The sequence below is a fragment of the Nicotiana tabacum genome, chromosome 6 (genome assembly GCF_000715075.1).
Source record: "Nicotiana tabacum cultivar K326 chromosome 6, ASM71507v2, whole genome shotgun sequence".
In the NCBI taxonomy this organism is placed as follows: Eukaryota; Viridiplantae; Streptophyta; class Magnoliopsida; order Solanales; family Solanaceae; genus Nicotiana; species Nicotiana tabacum.
The window spans coordinates 141816349-141838521 of NC_134085.1; the positions used below are offsets into that span (position 1 = coordinate 141816349).

General features: G+C 39.0%; 1 long non-coding RNA gene across 1 annotated transcript; it reads left to right on the plus strand.

Moving 5' to 3' along the window:
• Positions 1 to 16528: 16528 nt before the first annotated feature.
• LOC142181875 (uncharacterized) lies at positions 16529 to 20385 on the plus strand. Its single transcript, XR_012710782.1, has 2 exons — positions 16529 to 17948; positions 19565 to 20385. It is a non-coding gene; the product is annotated as an uncharacterized LOC142181875 (long non-coding RNA).
• The last annotated feature ends 1788 nt before the right edge of the window (positions 20386 to 22173 follow it).

Here is a 22173-nt window from a genome sequence, read left to right on the forward strand (position 1 = left end):
GGTTAAGTAGAGAGGGTTCAAGAGTGACCAGAAAGCTGCTGAGACGGCCGATGAAGTACCATCCAACTACTTGGGACAAAATCTATAATGCCTATTGTTCCGAAGTTCGAGCAGATGACGACCTTAATAGGCCAACTCGATGACTTATCTCGGTACAAGTCGAACCCAGGAAAGAACAAAGAGATAACATGAGAAGGGATCACCCAATCTCACGGCCAAACAAAGAACGATATCAGCTTTATGTCAGGGCCCCCGTACTTCCTTCCTCCCATTATGATGATGGTCCATATAGGCTGGGAACGGGAACTCACAGAAACAAGAAAGGTATGCGCCCCCTGTTATTTGCTCACAACTTTTGTGTTTCACCTACAGAAATAGTCTACGCCATAGAGAAACTCGGAACAAAGATAAAGTGGCCGCCAAAGATGAGGTCCGACCCAAGTACTAGAAAATTCGACACCCTCGACGAATTCCACCAGGAATCTGGGCACAAAACAGAAGATTGCATCGCCCTAAGACAAGAGGTAATGAACATGATGCAGCAAGGGCACTTCAAAGAGTTACTGAACGACAAGGGAAGGAACACCTTCGTTAGGGGTCGAGAATATCAAGGCCTGCTGAAGCCTCCCTCACCGGCCCACACCATCAATATGGTTATTGGTGGTAACGATGATGCCTCTATCAATACCATCAAGTTCACCATCACTCACAATCTCAAAATATCGATCACCCACGAACGTTATGATGGACTCGAAGAAAGGTTCATCTTCGATAAGTCAGATGCCGACGATTTAACTTCCCTCACAACGATGCTCTTGTCATTACTTTACGAATTTTAGATATTGATATTAAATGTATCATGGTAGATGATGGGAGTAGAGAGTGCATTATCATCCCTGAGTCCTCGCCTAGATGAGACTCAAAGACAAAATAGTGCCACACTACATCATACTAATCGGTTTTACCAATGCAGTTGAACGGACTTTGGCAGAAATTACACTCCCTGTCCTCGCCGGTGGCATGGCTCTGGAGACAACATTCCACATCATGGATCAGGCCATCGCATACAAATACATCCCATGAGAGTTGTCCCCTTCGGCCTATACCAAGTGATCAAATTCCCAACACCTTGGGGAATATTCAGCATATTAGGGGAACAACGCACATCCTGGGAATGATATCACATCGCCATGGATGGCTCAACAACCCAACAAAAGAAAGATAAGGAAAAATAAGTATAGCAATCAATATGGTCGAGGTCGACACAATAAGAGACAATGGACGTCATTATGGACCCTGGAACAGTCGAAGCCGTGGACTCAACTGTAGAGGACCTCGACCCCGTTTAATTAGATCCAAGCTACCCCAGCAAAAATGCCTACATCGGCTGCAAACTTTGAGAACCAGGTAAATTTAGCCAATTTTAATAAGTAACGCATATTTATTTTTCTTTAGCCATGCAGATATGCCGGGCATCCCCAAGGAGATCGCCACACATAAATTGAATGCCGACCCATTCCATCCAAGTTAGATGAAAGTTCAACCCCACCATCAATGATTCCGTCCACAAGGAGGTATAAAAGTTATTAAAAAATGGCTCAATCAGGGAGTCAAAATGCCCCACAATGTGGTGATAGTCAAAAAGAAAAATTAAAAATGGAGGATGTGTGTAGATTTCACAAACTTGAACAAAGCATGCCTGAAGGATTCATTCCTGTTGCCACATATCGACCAACTCTTCGACGCAATGGCCGGGAGCGAGCTGCTGAGTTTTCTGGATGCATACTCAGGCTATAACCGGATACTCATGGAACAAGAGGACCAAAAGAAAATCACGTTCATCACCCACCGAGGAACATATTGTTATAGGGTCATGCCATTCGGGTTGAAGAACACAAGAGCCACCAATCAGAGATTGGTCACAAGAATGTTCAAAGACCAACTTGACAAAACCATGGAGGTATATATCGATGATATATTGGTCAAATCCATAAGGTCAGAAGACCATATCAACCACTTGAGGGAAGCTTTCGACATACTAAGACGGTACAAGATGAAACTAAACCCAGAGAAATGTGCATTTGGCATAGCCTCGGGAAAGTTTTTGGGTTTTTAGTGTCACAACGAGGGATCGAAGTCAACCTAGACCAAATCAAGTCTATCAACCGGATACCTGAACAACTGACTACTAAGAAATAGGTCCAAAGGTTGACTGGTCGAATCGGTGCCATATCGAGATTTATCTCGCAGTTGTCCGACATATGTCATAGATTTTTCGACGTACTCAAAAAGGATAATGGCCTCGAGTGGACTCCCGACTGTGTACAAGATCTATGAGAACTAAAGGCATATCAGTCATCACCACCTCTACTCTAGAAGCCTGAACCCGAAGAACACCCCATCATCTACCTTGCCGTTACCGAAATAGCAGTAAATGCAGTCCTAGTTTGACAAAATAAAGTTATGCAAGCTCCTATTTATTACATTAACAAAACACTCGTATATGTTGAGATGAGTTACCCACACCTCGCGAGACTGGCCATGGCACTAGTAGTAGCTTCACGAAAGCTTAGACCCTATTTCCAGTGCCACCCTATCTCGGTTGTTAACATTTTTCCTTTAAGAAGTATTTTGCATAAACCCGATTTGTCGGGGAGGCAGGACAAATGGGCCATCGAGCTAAGCGATCACGATATCACATACCATCCTCGAACAATGATAAAGTTGCAAGTGCTCGCCGACTTTGTCGTAGACTTTAGTGCAAAAGTAATGCCCGAGGTTGAGAAAGAAGCTGCTCAAGCTTCTCTCCAAATACAAGACCTCTAGGTCTTGTACACCGACAATTGCATCCAACACTTCTGGATCCGGACTAGGACTCATACTCGAGGGCCCCACAGACAAGGTAATTCGCCAATCCATAAGGTGACCAAATATGACTAACAACGAGGCCAAGTATGAGGCCGTAATTGCAGGGCTAAGGCTAACACTCAAATATGGGGAAAAACGGCTGAAACTCCGCTGTAATTCTTAGCTCGTGGTTATCCAGGTTATATGGACTTACCAAATTAAAGAGCAAAGATTGCAAAATCAAGCTGATATTTGTAAGTTTCTGCCTAAATTCGATGAATGCCAGCTCGGCGATATCCTGCGACCTAGAATTACAAAGCAGACGGCCTTTCTAGATTGGCCACAGCCACCAAAAACATCACAACTAGGGATAATAGTGTAGTCCACCTCCTCAACTCGTCACTAGGCCAAATTGAGGTAAGATCATTAAGTTTAACTTAGGACTGGCTGAATTATATTATTTCTTACTTGCATGACGTCACCGTCCCAAGCGAAAAAAGGAAGCTAGAGAACTAAGAATGCAAGCAGCCATATACAACCTCCTTCATAACGACTTGTACAAGAGAACATATGGCAGCCTTCTGGTGAAGTGTTTGGGTCCAAACTAAACCTAACGCATTATCGAAGAAGTCCATAAAGGCCACTGTGATGCTCATTCTGGTGATCGAGCACTCGTTATGTGCCTCATACGGGTAGGATGCTACTGGCCTACCATGAAAAAGATGCCTCAGAATTTGTGAAGAAATGTGAATATTGTCAAAAATATGCTCAAGTAAATCACCAAGCAGGCGAACAGCTTCACTCAGTAACCTCCCCATGGTTGTTTATCAAATGGGGAATGGACATCATGGGGACCTTCATGGCAGGGCGAGTGTCACGACCCAAGCCGATGGGCCGCAATGGGCACCCGGTACCTTACCCAACCGAGTACCAATGTAACATATCTTTCTTATCATGCCATCATGGGTAAATGGTCTAGAACGGTCGTCATGATATAACCAGAATATAACATAAGGGAATACTAGACATAGGAAGACCCAACATGATATAGAAACTTATACATGTGACATACGAGCCTATAAGGCCGACATGATCATTTGTATACTCAAAACATAGGCCGAAAAGGCCATAGAAGTATCCATATACATGACATCTGTCTACAAGCCTCCAAAAGTACATAAACATCATAAAGGCCAGGAAAGGGTCCTGCCATACCAATCAATACATGTTCAAATCATATTGACCAAATCGGTAGCTTTAGAGCAAGTGCAGTGCACAAAAACCTTCCGCTGAGCTGATAGCCTACTTGGAGGACTCTCAACCTGTCTATCGGGACCTGCGGGCATGAAACACAGTGTCCCCAAGCAAAAGGGATGTCAGTACAAATAAAGTATCGAGTATGTAAGGTATGAAAATAGTATTTAAAAGACATGAAAGAAACATAAAATAAAGAACTCAACGTGTAAGTATGAATAGATCTGTGAATCATGAAACATTTGTAATGTCATGCATATGTATATAAATGTCATACCATGCATAAGTATATGCGTACATAATATCATCAAGCCTCTGAGGGTATCCCATCATATCATCTCAGCCACTGTGGGCGAAATTATCAACGTATACCAGCTGATCAGATGGTGGTGCGTATATAATGCCATAACTTTTTCCATACCCCATATATATATATATATATATATATATATATATATATATATATATATATATATATATATATATATATATATATATATATATATATATATAATATACACGTATATAATGTCATCTGGTCATGGGTCAATGTACATATATAAATAAATGCAATGCATAATGAAGTAAGTCAATAAGATCTCTCAAAATATCATAAGATCATTATGCCTTCGGATAAACTTTATCAACTTGCGTATTTTTCTAAGACCCATGAACAGATGATATAATAATAGGACACATGGGGAATCAAGAACATAGGCAGCCCTAGTACTTCTAAGAATAGAGTCATTTGTGAAAGTTCCACGTTTGCTCGTTTCGTTTGTATCATAAGGATCATGCCAAAAGGAAAGAAAGGATAGCCTTAACATACCTTAACCCCGTTGAGTCCTTAATAGCTTCCAAGCAATTCTTCAAACAACTCAACTCAATGTACCATAGCATAAGGAGATTCAAGTGTTGAGTAAAGGCTAAGTCCGCAACTTAAGCTAGTAGCTCGTTTATGTAAATTTGGGCAGCATCTCCCTTGTAACAAGGGCCTCCTCCAACACCATATACCAATAAAAACAACCGCATCAATACAATAAGAACAAAATTAACAATAGGGTATAAAATATTTCATTAACAAGTCATCAACATATTACGACGAGCAGCAAGCTCGGATTGAATCCCTTTAGCCCCCTTCAACCCAATTATAATTCATTCTTGAACTTAGTAATATATTCGGTATAATAACCAATACTTTTTAAAGGATTTTCAACCTTGTACTCAATTTCAAAGTTACCCGAAATAGCCTAACGCAAGCTAGTATCACTATGGATAACTTCCAAGTGCTTTATAGCCATTTCTTTTCTAGTTACCAATTTTCTCAACAAGATTGACATGTAAACCAACATAATCATACTAATAATATCATAGACAACTTATTTTTCATAATTTACAGCCATATGAAGTCATATACACAACTTCAAAATAGTCCAATAAGAGACAACAACTTCAAGTTCTATCTTGCAATTCTTCATCCAAATAACTTAACCAACACATAGATAAGATTAAGCCCAAGCAATAGTATGTTATACATACCTTAAATACTCATAAAAAACTCTAACTAAAGCTTATCTTAGCTTACAAGCACCCTTAATGTTATCACAACACCATAGAGACTCTTTTCTTCACTTAGGCAAAATTTTGCGGTTAGGTCTAGGCAAAACCACCTTGGATTCGACTTGGAACCATGGAGGACTGTTAGAGAGGTGTTGAGAGAGTTTGGGAACTGTATTTGGTCGAAAATGACTAAACATGAACCGTCTAAACCCTTTAAAATGTTCAAGGGTCGTCCACCGCCTAAGTGGGACCCATTGCAAACTGATTGCGTAGTCTCACAAAAACATGAATATCTCTCTACTCAGATGTCATATCGACGAACGATTTGATGAGTTTGAAACTAGACTCATAGATATTCATTTTGGTAGGTATATTATCTCGTAATGCTAAGTATATTGGGAGAAAGCTGCAACTACATTTGATCTAATTTTCAGCATATTTACGAATGTAACTTGTGATGACCTTTGACAATTTTTGTTCCACTACTCGTTTGACTTCAAAACATAACACACGACTATCATACGACTAAAATAACTCATATTATAATATCCTTATAATGCTAATAACCCTAGTTTCACCCCAAAAGTACATGGTAAAATATTTCAACTTGTCGACTTTCGACGAAACTTATTTTCTTCAATTTGTTTAGCTTCTAAGCCTTCTAACCCTCTTGGTACTTGGTATTCATGATCTTAAATATTTGTAACCTCCACGGTAATATGATTAACTTACTTTATAAACTTTTCAAAGATGATTTCATTTATGAGCTTACATCAATTGACTTACGACGTACTCTTACGTACGAAAACATGGGGTGTGATTTATCCTAAAGATTTTATTTCAATTAGAATTTGGTTATTCACCATGTACGAGGATACCGGCTAAGTATTCATGGCTGAATAGTTAAAGCGCCCAACTCATAATTGGTGATTTCGTAGGTTCAATTCCTACTGGATGCACGCCAATGGGACCCTCTAATAAGTCTATTGGAATTGGCTCTGTATCAATAGAATCTTATCATCTATACATAACGAATTGATATGGTATATTCATATCATAATATATGAACAGTAAGAACTGGCATTCTTATAGAGACTATAACTCATAGGGAAGAAAATCGATTTATGGATGGAATCAAATATACAGTATTTACAGACAAAAGTATTCGGTTATTGGGGAAAATCAATATACTTCTAACGTCGAATCATGATCAACTAGGACAGAAATAAAGCATTGGGTCGAACTCTTCTTTGGTGTCAAGGTAATAGGGTGTAACATCATTCCTTCATTTGGAACATTCGTCCTCAAATGTTGATTGATGCGCTTATCAGTCTCATAACCCATAGCTCTTACGAATATTTTAATACTTTCCTTGCCATCTAGGCAACTGTTCTATGAATAAATCCAGAAGGCCAGTGCATTCCCTCCTTTAGGCCTCTTTCTCACACCATGACTTGTTGTCAGAATTCATCCAATATCATAATTGTTGCTACCTTCTGTCATGCAGCCTGTACGACTTTGTCCTTGTATGTGCGCCTATTCGACTCTTCTTTCCTTTTTCCTCCAGATTTTAGCCAATCTCTAGGCTTCACTTTGGGAACATATCTAGAACTTTGACAAGCTGTCCCTCTAGGCAAATATAGGTGTATTGAAGTTCTTCGCTCGGTACTTTGTTGAACTTACGATTATTGTTATATCTTGTTTCATAGCCTCGGTTATCTATCCCTATGGATTTATTGTATCTAGGTAGGTCATACTATACTATAACACTTACTTCGGTTTATTATTACCGAGGTCTGCTAATCAACTCTAGGTTACTATCTCACTGCTTATCCTATATGTATAAATCTAAGTCCTTTAATGCTTCCTTATTACTGTTTATCTAAAGAATAACATCTTAATCTCCTCTCATACTTTGCAACATTTATCCATCCATTGGTGATTCACCTTAATGTTGATTTATAATCTACCACTAATAACTTGAAACCTCTTACATAACACATTGTCACTAGGGCTCACGTCTCATCGAGGAACATCTAAAGAGATTTGCCCGATCCACCTAGGGACGATACTATACTTCAATAATCGTATTTCATAGCATCCCAACATGATTCATCTTATAGGGGGTATTCTAATCCTATGCAATTCATGAAATCCCTTTTTTAAAAATCATTACTCAATCAAAATGCTAAACATCATCCTCTTATCTATCACCATTACACCCTTATTATACTACCAAGACCGCATTTCATCTCTTCTAATTTCTCCTAGTCTTAGACTTCTCTGAGTTCATTCAGGATGTACCGATCTTTCTATAACTTATAGAAACCATCAACTCTCTTATTTTGATGGGCTTAATTCCGAGGCCTTGCCTATTCTTGTCGCCTTCTCACTCACCTTTTCTTGTCCTTACTCCTATCTACCTAAAACCTTGTCGCTCTACCATACTTTAGCTTGCGACCTACATATATCTATTTATACTACTCGCAATCTTCCTTTTAATTGCTAGCACCATAGATTTCCTTTTGTGCGTTCTCAGCTTTCTTTAAATGTAAGCAATTACTTTTCCTGGTCGTTCTGCCACTTGTTGTATGAATACTTGGCTTATCTTATAGCCCATGAATACTATAATTTCCTGTAACTCATATAATCTCAAACATCACCATTGATTTTTCTACTTCCAGTTCATTAGCCACGATAGGTGCCACTTTTTTATGGAATGCATACAATATTGTAGTGAGACTGTTGTTACAAGATCATTTCCTCTTTAGGTCACTATGCTTAAGTTGAAACCTTCTTCCTTATTTCCTCAGCTAGTCTTTTGTTGTAGTACTTTGGGAAGACCTTCTGACTCTTGTAAAGCTGCAAGCTTATTACATCGTATATCCAATAAAAGTTTTGATGTTTTTCCTCGCCTATAATTATCCTTAGTTACTCACCTATACGCCCTTGTGCTCGTATGGTTGCTTCTGAACTGAAATTTTGACTGTCTTCCCAATGACACTCTCTTTTATTTTCGTAACACTTATACGGTACCTTTAACAACTCCAACTGTATTTGAATATTTTTCAAGGATTACTATGTCATATCTGTGAGACTGAATTCACTATGTTGGGTTTCACTACGTTTATCTTGCACAATTTGTTAATTTATCAGTATCCTCTTATCTAGCCATAACTAGGCCGTTCCTTAATCAACTATTAACTACTTGTTGGTCTATTCTCATATCTATATCCTGCGAAATCTCTCTTGGGTTATGTCCTTTGTATAACTTACCCCTCGCACTGGCTCCTTATGTATCAAGTGTTCATTTGTGCTTATTTATAAATAAAATCTAGTGCTGGAACCCTTATTACCTCTCCTCGGTGTCATGTTTGTATAATATTCTAGAGTCGTATCATATCTGTAGGATTTGAATAAATGCAATCTTATTCCTTTCGCCTTTCTACCATATTCTTCCTTTACTATTCCATAGTTAGTTGAACCATATAACTCCGATTTAATACTATATCACATTATCTCCCTCATTTAGGGAAGTACTAACATTTAATGATATGAATAATTACCTATAAATGTTTTACCTCTTCATCTTTGGCATCATTTCATGACTTCACTAACTCTTACTCGCCTTACGGTAACCTTTCTGTACCAAAGATAACTGAATATCTTACGCACGAGGGTGACACCTAGTGTAACTGGAACACTTAGTCCTTTAAGCTTGACTTTGCTCACAGTGCTTGCTTCAGTCAAGCATCTTCATGAATGACCTTTAAAGGTTATTCTTCTGTTGTCCATTCTATTATTGCCGAAACGCGATTTTTAAAATTATCACGATGTCGACTATTATCAAATCTTCTGATCTGTAATTCAAATTCAGTGTATCTTGTTCACTAGCCCATACTGATTTTTATTACTCCGGGATTCTAACTTTTCCTTCTGGTAATCATGATGGAGTCACCAACTCATTTCTCGAAATGTGGATATGACTTTATGGCTTATACTCTTTATTGTCTCAAGGCATGTCACCTCTTGTCTTTTCCTTCAATTGACTATAGACTTTGTCATTCTATCATATTTTGATTTACCATTATCACCCATTAGTCACATCTTACTCATAATGCTTCATATACTCTCTTCTTATTCTCTTGCTAATATTTTTGTCTATTACCTTATTTCGAAAATTTCGACAAAACATTCTTTCATTTTTAGTTCCCCTTGCTTCATTTCATTGGCTCTTCAGGATGCCTAACTTTATCTTTTTTTTTCTAGGTGCGGCAATCATACTAATGTCACGATCCGGAATTCCCACCCTCGAGAGTCGTGATGGAGCCTACTAATGTGTCTAGGCAAGCCAACCCTTAACTATCTACTACCTTTTTCATATTACTTCTTTTTAAAACAAACATAGGGTGACAATATAAATAAAGCGGAAGTTAGGAAATAGGCGGAAGTCAACATTTATAAAGCTTACAACTACGTCTATTACCACTTTTAAGATTCAATACCCCAAAATCTGGTGTCACAGTACCATAGACTGTCTAAGAGTCACTACATACAAAGTCTAAAGAAAATACATAGTGCTAATCGTGAGCAAGAGATAAAGGAAACAAGAAATAGAGATTGAGGGAGATGCCAGGGCCCGCGGACGTCTGCAGGTCTACCTTGGGTCTCCGGATGGACTGAAGGAAGCCCTCCAACTACTGTCCGAAAGCTGCTCTGGGATCTGCACATAGTGCAGAGTGTAGTATCAGCACAACCGACCCCATGTGCTGGTAAGTGCCTGGCCTAACCCCAGCGAAGTAGTGACGAGGCTAGGACCAGACTCCAGATAAACCTGTGCAGTTATATAATATATGGCGGAAAAGTAAACAGGTAATAAGCAATTAAAGCTGAGGAAGGGAAACACGCCTCGGGGATAGCTGCTAAAGCAAAATAGCAAGGAATAAATAAGGAAGCTGACAATATAACTTCTAACACAGATAAAGAAAAGTAAAGACAACTTTCACTTTCAGTTTCCATCTTGCTACAGGCGTGCAACCCGATCCCATTTCTCATATCTTGTGGTAGGCGTACCACCCGCTCCCATTTCATAATATCTTGTGGTAGGCGTACCACTCGCTCCCATTTCATAATATCTTGTGGTAGGTATACCACCCGCTCCCATTTCATAATATCTTACAATTTCAAGGAATCCCAGCAAGGGAAAATAATCAATATAATAACTTCCCTGCAAGGGAACACAATAATGTAATAATTTTCTCGGTAAGGGAACAACAATATTGAAATAGTCATTCTGGCAAGGGAGAATCAGCTAACCAATCTCAACTTATCTTGTACTCAGTTCAATTATTGAAAATGCTCAATCATAGAAGGTCATTAAGTAAAGCACCCAAGTGTCATTTAAGAATACAACAACTTTCAATTTAAGACTCATGGTCATGCTTGACACCAACGTGTAGATACTCGTCACCATGCCTATACGTCGTACTCAACAAGAAGCAAGTAACAAATATGACTCAACTCCTAATCCCTCAATTTAGGGTTAGACCAAACACTTACCTTGATGCCTTGATCACCACTCAAGTCTCAACTATAGCTTTACCCCTTGATTCCACCACCAATCCGCTCGAATCTAGTCACAAGTTACTTAATTACATCAATAAGTACTAAATAAATCAACCCAATGCATGAAAATGAGTTTTCCCAAGGTTTTACCCAAAAAGTCAAAATCACCCCTGGGACCACGTGGTCGAAACCCTAGGTTCGGACCAAAACCTGGTTACCCATTCCCCCACGAACCCAAATATATTATTTGTTTTGAAATCAGACCTCAAATTGAGGTCCTAATCCCCAATTTTAGAAAAACCTAGGTTCTACCCAAAACACCCAATTTCCCCCATGAAAATCTTTGATTTGAAGTTGAAATCATGTTAAAAGATGTTAAGGAGTGAAGAAAAGGAGTTAGAAATCACTTACCAACGTTTTGGAGAAGAAATGTTGTTTGAAAAATCGCCTCTTATGTTTTTGGGGTTTTGAAAAGTGAAAAATAACTGAAATTCCCGTTTATTTATACCCCTCTCAGACCCCCTGTGCGGACCGCATCAAATGGACCGCGGCTGCATAGGCCTCCCTGAAGACCTGCAGTTCAGCACCCTGTGCGGACCGCACAAAGGCGACCGCGGGCGCGCTGGCCCCTCCGCGGTCGCACGCGATTTCTCGCGGACTGCACTAGAGGGTTCAGAGACTGCAACTTCCTGAACCTGCAACATCTGACTTTCTAAGCCTAAGGCATCCCGGAACCCACTCGAAACTCACCCGAGCCCTCGAAACTCCAACCCAAGTATACACACAACCTCAAAAAAACCTACGGACATATTCATTTAATCAATTACCAAAATAACATCACGAGCATCGAATTAAACCTCGAGATCAATAAAATTTCTCAAAACTCTTTTAAACATCAAATTTCTCAATTAAGGTCCGTATCACGTCAAACGACGTCTGTTTTTAACCAAATTTCACAGGAATGATTCAAGTCATATATAAGACCTGTACCGGGCGACGGAACCAAAATACGGGCCCGATACCATTGCTTTCTAATCAATTTTCATTTTAAATTTCCTTAAAATATTTCAAAAAACAATTTCACTTAAAAATTTATTTCTCGGGCTTGGGACCTCGGAATTCGATTCCTGGCATACGCCCAAGTCCCATATTTTCCTACGGACCCTCCGGGAGCGTCGAATCACGGATCGGGGTCTGTTTACCCAAAAGGTTGATCGAAGCCAAATTAACTCATTTTAAAGTCAAGACTTAACATTTTTCACAGAATTTCATATTTAAGCTTTCCGGCTACGTGTCCGGACTGTGCACACAAATTAAAGATACTCTAAATGAGGTTTCCAGGGCCTCGGAGGCATAGAATTCAATTAAAAATACGGGACTGGAGTCATACTAAGGTAAATATTTATCCCTTCTAGGATTTCACTACCTATCTTCTAAAATTTTTGAACATTCTGGTATTCATATCTGAATATATTATTCTAGAGTGCACCACCTTGGTGTCTCACAAGGAGAACTATTATCACGTTTTGCACTATACTTCAGAAATGTTAGCTAATAATAACAATCCATCCACAATTTTGGGTTACTCTAAGCCCAATTGAATCCTGATCTTCTATCCTTCTCTTAAACTATATCTGTTAGCTCCCATAGGGCATAATTGAGATGGGTGTGGTCAATTGTATATATCTTTGTTACTGTTGAAAGTAACTCAAAACATTTATACTTCTCTACCTGAATTGTAAATACTGATAATCTTCACTAAGTGGGACATTGTACCCTTCTGTACCTTGCTTCTTTTACTTTTATAACTTGTATCTACCTTCTGATTCTCTTATTTCTTTTTACCATACAGGTGGACAGATATTCATGCCTTAGGGCTCCTTATCAAGAAGCTTACACATCTTAGTACATACATGATCTACTAAAGACTTCACATTTACTCATCATAAGGTTGACGCAAAATCGAGTTCCTCTGACTCAACTTTTCCACAACCACATTCAATCTCTTACCAACTGTCTTTGTGGATGTAGGTATCGTTGTATTAAAAAGAAAGAGTGAAAGTCCTAAATTCCCTATAGCCTCCTGCTTATAAGTGTGGTGCACAACCCACCCATAAATAAGACTCTACTAGACACGGCTTGTAGACTCTTTAGGACAGAACTGCTCTGATACCACTTTTGTCACGACCCAAACCGATGGGCCGCGATGGGCACTCGGTACCTTACCTAATCGGGTACCAATGTAACATATCTTTCATATCGTGCCATCATGAGTAAATGGGCTAGAAGGGTCATCATGAGATAACCGGAATAAAATATAAGGGAATACTAGACATAGGACGACCCAACATGATATAGAAACTTATACATGTGACATATGGGCCTATAAGGCCGACATGATCATTTGTATACTCAAAACATAGGCCGAACAAGGCCATACAAGTATCCATATACATGACATCTATCTACAAGCCTCTAAGAGTATATAAACGTCATAAAGGTCGGGACAAGACCCCTCCATACCAATCAATATATGTCAAAAGTATACTAACCAAATAAGCTACTCCAAAGCAAGTGGAGTACACCAACACCTTCTGCTGAGCTGATAGCCTACTAGGATGATTCTCAATCTGTCTATCGGGATTGCTGACATGAAATGTAGCGTCCCCAGGCAAAAGGGACGTCAGTACAAATAAAGTATCGAGTATGTAAAGCATGAAAACAACATTTAAAAGACATGAAAGAAACATAGAGTAAAGAACTCAACCTGTAAGTCTGAATAGCTCTGTGAATCATGAAACATTTATAATGTCATGCACACACACACACACACACACACACACATATATATATATATATATATATATATATATATATATATATATATATATATATATGCGTATATAACATATCATCAAGCCACTGAGGGCATCCCATCATATCATCTCAGCCATTGTGGGCAAAATCATCAACGTATACCAGCTGATCAAGTGATGGTGCGTACTTACCACCATAACAGTTCCCCATACCCCATATAAATATAATATACACGTATATAATGTCATCTGGTCATGGGTCAATGTACATGTATAAATGAATGCAATGCATAATGAAGTAAGTCAATAAGCTCTCTCGGATAGATCTCTCGGAATGTCATAAGATCATTATGCCTTCGGATAAACTTTATCAATTTACATATTTTTTGAGACCAGTGAACATATGATATAATAGTAGGACATATGGGGAATCAAAAACATAGGCAACCCTAGTACTTCTAAGAATAGAGTCATTTGTGAAAGTTTCGCGTTTGCTCGTTTCGTTTGTATCATATGGATCATGCCAAAAGGAAAGAAGGGATAGCCTTAATATACCTTAACCCCGTTGAGTGTTTAATACCTTCTGAGAAATTCTTCAAACAACTCAACACAATCTACCATAGCATAAGGAGATTCAAAATCAGTGCTGAGTAAAGGCTAAGTCCGCAACTTAAGCTAGTAGCTCATCTATGTAAATTTGGGCAACATCTCCTCTGTAACAAGGGCCTCCTCCAACACCATATTCCAACAACAACAACCACATAAAAAATAAGAACAACATCAAAAATATGGTACACAATATTTCATTAACAAGTCATCAACATATCACGAGGAGCGGCAAGCTCAGATTGAATCCCTTTAGCCATCTTCAACCCCATTATATTCATTTTTGAACTTATTAATATATACAATATAATAAACAATAGCTTTTAAAGGATTTCCAACCTTGTACTCAATCTCAACGTTACCTGAAATAGCCTAACACAAGATAATATCACTATGGATAACTTCCAAGATAAAGCCATTTCTTATTTAGTTACCAATTTCCTCAACAAGATTGACATGTAAACCAACACAATCATACTAACAATATCATTGACAACTTATTTTCCATAATTTTCAGCCATATGAATTCACATGCATAACTCCAAAATAGTCCAATAAGAGACAACTTCTTGTACATCTTAAAGTTCTATCTTGTAATTCTTCATCCAAATAACTTAACCAATACATAGATAAGCTTAAGCCCAAGCAATAGGGTGTTATAAATACCTTAAATAATCATAAAAAAAACTCGAACTAAAGCTTCCCTTAGCTTACAAGCACCCTTAATGGCATCACAACATCATAGAGACTCTTTTCTTCACTTAGGCTAAATTTTGAGGTTAGGTCTAGGCAAAACCACCTTGGATTCAACTTGGAACCATGGAGGACTGTTAGAGAGGTGTTGAAAGAGTTTGGGAACTGTCTTTGGTTGAAAATGACTAAAAATGAGTCGTTCAAACCCTTTAAAATGTTCAAGGGGCGTCCACCGCCTAAGTGGGACCCATTGGGAGCTGCTTGTGCAGTCTCACAAAAACGTAAATATCTAGCTACTTAGATGTCGTATCGACAAACGGTTTAATGAATTTGAAACTAGACTCATAGATATTCATTTTGGTAGGTATATTATCTCGTAATTCTAAGTATATTGGGAGAAAGTCTCAGCTACATTTGACCTAATTTTTAGTACATTTATGAATGTAACTTGTGATGACCTTTGCCAACTTTTGTTCTACAACTCGCTTGACTTCAAAAAATAACACACGACTATCATAAGACTAAAATAACTCATAACATAACCTCCTTATAATTTTAAGAACCCTAGTCTCACCCAAAAGTACATGTTATGACATTCCAACTTGTCGACTTTCGACGAAACTTATTTTGTACAATTTGTTTAACTTCTAAGCCATCCAACCCTCTTGGTACTTGGTATTCATGATCTTAAATATTTGTAACCTCCATAGTAACATGATTAACTTATTTTATAAACTTTTGATAGATGAATTTATTTCTGAACTTACATCAATTAACTTACGACGTATTCTTACGTATGAAAACATTGGGTGTAACATGTGAGGTAATGTACAATTTCTTTTAGTTATAACCGACTATTTCTCTAAATGGGTGGAAGAAGGAGCATTCGCCCAAATACGCGAACACGAGGTAATCGCCTTTGTAGACATGTGATTTTTGACCCTCCCCAAGATTTTTTATATTTTAGCATGTAAATATTTAATTTAGGCCTAATATAACTATTTCAACTATTTTTGACTTCTTTACTTTATTTTGGTCATAAAAATGGAAAATTACAAAAAAATATTTTAGCTTACGTATCTTTCATAAATTTAAATAAAAAATATATACAAAAATAGTACCTTATTTTTATCTTTACATGATCTTGAAAATACAAAAAATATATAATAGTTTCATGTTAGCTTTTGCATTATGTAGTATTTTTATCTTATTTTAAAAGGAGTCGATTAAGGTGTTGGATCATAATTTTAAGAGTTTTAGAACCCAGTTCTTGGCCCAAGTCGGATTAGTCCATTAAGCCTAGGGACCCTTCTAGACTCTTCTTTGGAATAAAAACAAATAAAAAAACCCTAAGGACCTAATACACAAAAGACCTAGGGACTAATGGGCAAAATACACAAAAATACACCTAAACCTAGACTCTACCTATAAGGAATGATGAAAAATCTAAAAAGAAAAGAGGAGAAGAACGTTGAAGGAAAACACAAAAGCTGCGCAGACAATTCACGAGACCCACCCCCCTACGCGTCGTCTTCTCCAAACGACCCTAGCTCTACAAAAATGACCCTCCGTCAGTCATTTTCTTCATCAGAATAACCCAAAACAGTGACCCTTTGCCGAAAATCACCGTACTCTGCGCCTAACCTCACGCCGATCACCCAGACGACGTCCCTCTGCATCCCCCCGTCAGCCAAGTTCGCCGGAATCAAAAAATCCCGTCGTTGTTATTTCTTCTTCTTTGCACGGAACAGACATGAACGACGCACCCTAGAGCGACCATCTCCACCCTAGACAAAATTGGTTTATGCGTTCATGATCCAGTTTCGAGTGAAAATCAGAAAGCCAGATTGAAAGGAAAAAGTTTTAGGGTCGTTGTTCATCACCTTCAAAACCAAAAACCTAAAGTCCATCTCATCGTGAACCGCCGTTCATGCCACCAGTCGACCACTCTGCAGCCTAACGCCCCAGCACATCCCACCAGCCGCACACTCACCACCAAAACTCCATCACCGGACCTCCTTTCACCATGCAACAGCCGTAAACTAAGCCTCACCTCACACATACCCTAAGCTCTTCTTCTTCATTGACAGACCCAGTTCCGCCCAGGCCATTTCTTAGCAGCTGCAAAAATAAAACTCGCTGAAGCTAGGTCTCGCCTTTTACATAGTCTCTGCTGCCGGAGGTGATGGCCGGCAATGACCATGACTATTGCTGCACCTACCCGTTGCTTCTTACCTTCCTCCCCCTCTACTGACTTTGTATCGTCGAATCCGCGCTGTCGACGATGAACGAACAAAAAATAGTTGATTGTTTCATCACCATTATTCACGTGTGTTTTACTTCTACGTCGGACTAGTATAGATCTAACAAGTTCTGGATTTTGTGATGTTCTGTACCGAGTTTGGCCGAAATTAGTTCTTTGGCGATTCCTTCGTGTGTGTCATTTTGATTGTTGCTCCAGTGTCGCCATTGTTGCAGTAGTAGTGTCATTTTCAAATCGAGGTTGTCCGTTCGAGGGTTCCGGGCAGACTCGTGGTTCCGTCGAATTGTTGCTGTCCAAATTTTCTGGTGTTATGCATTTCAGAACCAACATTACGTTGTTTTGAGGTTAACTTCTCTCTGATTTTTAATTTCCTCTCAATATTGATCTTTGATGACTATGGACGTTATATGTGTGTTCTATTATGGCATTGTTTGTCTAAAATTTCTTAATTCTGTTTATTTATGTTAAAGTTTCATGGATGCTTTATTAGGGAATAGATATGAATCTCTATTATCTTACTTTGGTTCTATTAATATCAAGTCAACGAGACCAAGGGTTGATTTTGTTTTTTTTTGTTCAAGAAAGATTGAAGTTGGATGTATGTTTTGGTTGGTAACGAGAAGGAATTTGGACATAAAAAGGGGGATTTGGTTATTCTCGTCTCATTTTAATTACTCGGGTCGCTAGGAGTATGTATGGCCCTCATTTAATTAATCTTGTTTATCCTTAGAATTCGAGGCGTGCCATTTAGTTGAATCTCCATGGCCCTCGCAAAGCTGCAAGTGCGTAGCTTCTTTAGGCGCGCTATTTAAAAATTACTTTCCTTAAATTTGGGTGTGCATTTTATGTGACCCAAATCCAAATCTTTAAACGTTGAATAAAATATGTTTAGGATTGCGGGTGCATTTCATGTGGCACGATCCAAAAACGTGTTTTAAACGACGTTCAATCTTCTTTAAAAATTGAATAAAAGCGGTTAAAAATTAAAATTTACACATAGGTTCATAATTGTTTAAAATCAGATAATTAAGCTGAATATAACAGTTGAGCGACCGTGCTAGAACCATAGAACTCGGGAATGCCTAACACCTTCTCCCGGGTTAACAAAATTCCTTACCCGGATCTCTGTGTTCGCGGACTGTAATACAAAGTCAATCTTTTTCTCAATTCGGGATTTTGAACCGGTGACTTGGGATACCATAAATCTCCCAAGTGCCGACTCTGAATCTTTCAACAACAAATCCCATTTCGATTGTCCTTTAATTGGGAAAACTCCCTTTATTTATACCCTTTCCGCGGGGTGTAGGTAAAAAAGGAGGTGTGACAGCCTTCATATGAAGAAATATCATCCAGCAATTCGACCTACCCAAGGAGATCAACTACGACAACACACCCCAATTCACGGGAAATAAAACCGTCGAATTTTTCAAGAAATAGCACATTAAGAGGATACATTCAACCCCTTATCACCCAGCGGGCAACAGGCATGCAGAATCCTCTAACAAGTCCATATTAAACATCACGAAGAAAAAACTTGAAGAAGCCTAGGGACTGGCCGGAAATACTCCCAGAAGTATTATGGGTGTACATAACCACCCCTTAGATGAGCACCAGAGAGACACCCTATTCTCTAGTCTACGGAATAGAAGCAGTTATACCATTCAAGGTCGGAGAGTCCAGCCTAAGGTACTCTCATGTAAGTGACACCAGTAATGATGAGAGTAGAAGGTAAGACTCGATGAGATCGACGAACGAAGAGACATGGCGTACATACGAATGGTCGCCCAGAAGTAGCAAGCAGAACGTTACTATGACAAAAAGGCAAAGGTCGGACCACTCAATGTCCGGGACTACTAATAAGTAGGGATTTTGACTACTTATTTGCACTCTTTTATTTTTGTTTTAGCTCAAAATTGCTTAAAGATATTCTCGAAAACTAATAAAATGTGCTTTCTTGCAGGAATGTTGGAATACGAGCCAAAAAGATGAAAATCAACTCAAGAAGGAGTAATTTTGGACAAGGACCAAAACAAGGCTAAAAGGACAAAATGCGGACCGCACAATATTGAGTGCGGCCGCAGAACATGAAAAAAGCCTCTAACAGAATTTATTTGCAAAGTGCGGACTACACAACTATTGTGCGGCTGCACAAGATGAGGTTCAGAGAGATGGAATTTTAGGGTCATGAAGAAGTGCGGACCGCACTATTATTGTGCGGCCGCAGAATCAAGAGTGCGACCGCACTAAAAAATGTGCGGTCCGCAGAAGTCCCCCATTCCAAAGCCCAAGGTCAAGAAGTGCGGACCGCACCATTATTGTGCAGCCGCAGAATCAAGAGTACAACCACACTCAGAAATGTGTGGTCCGCAGAAGTCTCCCATGCCGACGCCCAAGGTCAAGAAGTGCGGAGCACACCATTATTGTGCAGCCGCAGAATCAATAAGTGCGGCCGCACTCAGAAATGTGCGGTCCGCAGAAGTTGATAAAGTGTGGCTGCAACCCAGAATTGTGTGGCCACAGATGTCCAACCTATCAAGCCAAGTTTCAAAGTGCGGACCACACACAAAATTGTGCGGCCGCACAACCTCCGCAGGGGCAATTTTGCCCGACAATTTTAGCTGGGTATAAATAGATCTTTTTGTCATTTTTAGGTTAAGTTTGGTGCACATGAGAATATATAGCCGTTTGTCTTTACTGTATTGGGTAAATTTATAATAGTTTAACATTAGATTTTCTTCCCTTACTCATCTATTATGAATTGTATCTTAGTTTGTTCTTTAATTTCTTCATTTTTCATGAGTAACTAAATTTCTAGTTGGAGTTGTGAACTAACCATAGTGTAGGTACTTAATGGGTGTTTGATTTAGGGCTTGTTTGTGATTGGGTTAGTGATATTTAGCCTAGTTCTTTCTTGAATTTGAGAATTGATGGTTGCAAATATTGATTCATGCCTAATTTACTTAGTCTCTACTTGAGAAAGAGAGAGTAAGTCAAGGAAAATTTGGCCAATAAGAAATCGGGGTGAACTCAAGAAATTTATAGCCCCAATTAAAGGGTTGAATCTAGAGATAGTAAGACCCGACTTGAGCATATATTACTAGCTTCGTGAGATACCCATTTGGACTTGATAAAGCCAACTTGGACAAAATGACTCTAACTACCGAGAGGTATTGAGTGGGTAATTGCGTGTGATTGCTATATTACAACCCCGACCAATCAAATTTACCCTAGAGCCTGCAATCTGTTAGGTAACAACCTAGGTAGAAGTCACAACCCTAGATCTTTTATAAACTTAAAAAACAACAATACCAAAAATATTGTCTCTTAGCTTTTCAATTACAAGCATTAGCATAAAAATAAGAAGTAGAAAAGAAACAACTGAATATGTGGAAGTGCAATCTTGGGCACGTCATACACTAGACTAGGTATATACCTAATCCCACATAAAGCTTTCTATGGAATTGACCCCGACTTACATTAGGTATTTATAATTGCATCAACCACCTCACAATCCCAATTAGTTGTGTGAGTTTGGGCGACATCAACTACGTACTCAAAGCCAAAACCCAAGCAAGCAGAGATCCACGAGAAGGTAAACTAGGATGGCCCGTAAAAAATTATAGGCAAAGCAAACAAGGATTTGTTCCAACTAGAGACAATGGAAAGAAAACTATTACCAAACAATTGAAATATCATCCACCTCAAATACTTCAACTTCTAAAAAGGAGAAGCGCCCCCAAGTCGTACTCGTTTTTCCTCACATGAGTTTTGTTCTAATAGGGTTTTCTCAAGGAGTTTTTTAATGAGGCGACAGAAGGGACACTTCGAGTCAAAGTATGCAAAGAACGGACTGATTTCTCTTTCATTGCCCGACTCTCCAAGTTGAACAATAAAGGGACTAGATAGACCGGGACTGGGACTGAAATGCCAGCCAATGCTCAAAGTTTGTAACTTTCTCCAATTATGTAATTAGAGCAACAACGTCAAAGTAATAGAAGCTTATGTTTATCAAAATCGCCTTAATAGAAGGTTAAGTTCGATCAAGTTTGAACAACACCTACCAACCCTCGACCGCGATTTGACAAAAGTTTAAGTTCGACCCAGCTCGAACAAATACCTATCGGTCCCCGGCCACATGATAACAAAAGGTTGAGTTTGACCAAGTTCGAACAATGCCTACCACCCTCGTCCGTGATTTGACAAAAGGTTAGGTTCGATCCAACTCAAACAAACACCTATCAGCCCTCGGCCACAATTTAAGGAAAGGTTTACGTTGACCTAGGTCGAACAAATACCTATCGGCCCTCTGCCACGACTTGACAAAAGGTCAAGTACTAAGCTCGAACAAACACCTATCGTCCATCGGCCATAATTTATAGAAAGGTTAAGTTCGACCTAGATCGAACAAACACCTACCAGCCATCGACCACAACTTGACAAAAGGTCAAATTCGTCCAAGTTCAAACAACACCAATCATCCAAATCTAAACGAAGACACGTACTAGATCTATGTAAACAAATGGCTGATGTGGCCCATAGATATTCGGCTCCAAGGCTACAACTAGCTAT